The 3,270-nt window shown below is 38.4% G+C and overlaps 1 pseudogene; it reads right to left on the reverse strand.

Annotated features, from left to right (window-relative positions):
- Nucleotides 1-1,668: 1,668 nt before the first annotated feature.
- On the reverse strand, nucleotides 1,669-2,936 carry LOC120588977 (RNA-binding motif, single-stranded-interacting protein 2-like; annotated as a pseudogene).
- Nucleotides 2,937-3,270: the final 334 nt, after the last annotated feature.

Here is a 3,270-nt window from a genome sequence, read left to right on the forward strand (position 1 = left end):
ATGCTAATGAAAAGGACATAGTAATCATGACTTTAGACAACTTGAACATGTAAGAGGCTCTTGCACATAAATATAAGGAAAGGTCCATAATAAAGCTAAATAGCTAAAAGATATGTCAGCTACTCATTATTAGAGAAAGCAATAGGATAATTAGTTGCAATATTAGCCCCACCTACTGAGAGGGAAGAGTTGACCTAACAGGTATATGCATGGTCCAGAAGAAGTGCTTGGTGTTCTTATTTTTCTGAATAATGGAATTTTGTAAAGAAAGTAAAAAAATGTTGCTGAATGGCTAAAGGCCGTAAAAGGCACACACACGTGCTTATCTCTTTCATGTCTGAGAGTGCAACATATTCTGGCTTTGCCACTTACCAGATGTGAGAATTTTAAAGGGTTCCTAAGCAATCTGAGCCATATTTTCCTAACCCATTTGTCTAGATGAAATTCCTACTCTATAGTTCTAAGTATTCAATAAAAAAAAAAAGTAAATCTCAATAGCTATTTCTATTGTTACTGTTGGTAATATTCTATTCTTATCAATCCAGTATAGATCTATCTAGCGAGATTGAGAATTAAAGAGAGGGATAAATATTCACATGGAAAAACAGCACATGATATTGATATTCAGACTTAAAAAAAAACTGCATAAACCCCTCTTCAAGGAAAAATTACATACTGATAACTACATACCTGCTTAAGTTGGAGTGGGCATAGGAGAGGGGTCCTGCCTATTTGGCCCTTGTGCACCTTGGTGGCTTGTGGCAACTCTGTGGGGCTATTAAAATTTACACATTTTGCAAATAACTCAGTCAAAGGCTCTGATTCATTATGTTAGTGGAGATGTACTTTTAAGTTGGAATACTTAATTTCATTTTATTCTAAAATTAAGAGCAGACATTCTTAATCTTAATTGTTCTGATCACAAAGTTGAACCTAGTTTGCAATGTTCTTTTCTGTTATTTTTAATATATTATTTATAAAAAAATATTTTCACTTTCTGCTTTCCTAATCAATTATGTTTCCTTTGTTTTGTAAATTATGCAATTACTACACCAAGTTTTCAGGTGTGTATTTATAATTATTTTTATTGCTTAGGAATTGGTGTCTTTCCTCCATCCTAGAACTCTTGTCTTTTTCAGTTAATAAAAATTCACAGATAATTTCTCTTTAAATAACTCCTGTCAAAAATACTTTCTCTTTTTTTTTCTTATGAAGCTCAGTTTAAATTATGTTGGATCATCTACTACCTTCCTAAGCATTCTTCACGTTTTTTTCATGTTTTCATATCTCTCTCTTTGTACTATGTTATCCTAATTTCTTCATTTTAATCTTCTGCCTTACTAGTTAAGGCGCCATCTCTGTCTAATTTGCCTACGAACTTTCTTTTACTTCAGTGATTATATTTTTATATCTAGAAATTCAGTTTGTGTCTATGTGAAACATGTCTGCACTTATTTTATAGTGTCCTATATTTTATTATGAAAGAAAGGAGGAAAAAAGTTTTCGATCTCCTTGAATGTAGTACACATGCAAAAAAGTGGCATTTCCTCTAGCCTCCATCAGCAATAGAGAAGTAGAAGAGATTTCTTTTCCAGGCCCAGGCCTGTGAAAAACGATAGCTGAGTGTCAGTTCTTAGCAGGGCCCCTACATGGCCTGTATTCCTGGTTAACCCTCTGGAGTCTGGGAGCATCAGCATCTCTAATAATTCATTTGTGTTCAACAAAGATGATGGGGGGAATCCACTGTTACCTGTTGAACTGGAAAGAATAGACCATATGGGCTGAGGGAACATCCACTGTCACTTGATTTTACTGGCCGCTACTCTCCTCAACTGAAAAAGTCAGAGTTGTACTGGGAGATGTAAGCTCCTTGTGTAGCTACAGCTGTTGGCATAGACATGCTGTGGTGCTAAGGGAAAAGTGGTACAGTTGCTGGGTAAGAAGTCCCATCATGGAGGCAAGCTGGAGAAAAATGAGGTGATTCATCCCTGGTGTCAGAAATGAACCTGAAGGCTACATGAAGTATGACTGGTGGTGCATCCAAGATAAGTTAGGTACTTGTAGAGGAGTTGTCTGAGTTACTATCTGGTAGGAAGGCTCAGGAGATGGAAGATGTGGAGAGACTACAGACTGAGCAAGCATCCTTTTGGGTGTGATGTTATAAGGAGCTGGGTAAAATTCCGAAGAGCTGTGGTGGGGCCATAGGTCAAGGCAATATCACCATGTCTCCATTCCTTGGCTAGGCCTGTCAGTTTTGCACAGATTTTTCTTGATCCTGTCATTTCTTTAGAACACCATCAGCAAATTTGCAAAGCAGTGGATCAGATGGGCTTGGTACTCCAGGGGTGTTTTAATATATTTTTCATTAAAGGGGTTCATGATGGCATCGTACTTCTCTGTGGACTCCATCCTGGCAAAGCCACCCCCTCTGCTGGTCCCATTGATGTTTCAAAGGGTTCAAGTGGAGATAACCTAGCCAAAGGGCTTCAGAATTCTCCCTAGTTCTTGCTCATTCATTGTGAGTGGGAAGTTTGATATGTATAAATTTCTGAGGTTCCGCTCCTGTTGCTTTTCATATGTGCCTGTATACCACTGGCTTTCAGGGCTATTACAGTTTACAGTTGAAGGATTGTCAAAATCCACAAAGCCATAGCCTTTGCATTTTTTTTGTGGTCTTGTTCAGTGTGGCCTTAGTGGAGATAAGCTCGCCATATGACTGACACAACTTGGTCAGTAGTGCTTGGCTGCAATCCCCAGATGTACAGGTTGGTTTTGCTCAGCTGATCATTTCCATTGCTTCCACTGCCACTGTTAGGGCTACTATTGCTTGGACTCGGTGGTGCCATCCATTGAGGCAATGACACGTATGGCTTCTTGTTGCTTTTGTTATAGCCAAAAGTCAAAATCCCAGGTCTGGAAGACACTGATAGCAGCATTTTCTCTTTATATTAGGGAGCTGAGAGAAGGAAAAGGGAGAAGGACAAGGAGGGAGAGAGGAAGGGAGGGCAGAGCTGTGGAGGGAGAGGGAGAGAGGAAGAGCTATAGTATCCTATGCTTCAGTTTCTAGTCCTTCATATTATACCTGTCACCATTTTAAGCAAACTTATGTAATAGCCACTTTCAGATTATTTAGCTATTTTCAGTTTTTTGTGCTATTTCTGTTTATGTGTGGACTCTTTCTTACAATAGTTTATTTCCTCATGTTGTCTGTAATTATTTTGTGTGGGTGTGCTACTCTTCAGCTTGGGTTATTTTTTACTCTGTATCGTT

Source organism: Pteropus medius, unplaced genomic scaffold (genome assembly GCF_902729225.1).
Source record: "Pteropus medius unplaced genomic scaffold, Ma_sr-lr_union100, whole genome shotgun sequence".
NCBI classification, from domain to species: domain Eukaryota; kingdom Metazoa; phylum Chordata; class Mammalia; order Chiroptera; family Pteropodidae; genus Pteropus; species Pteropus medius.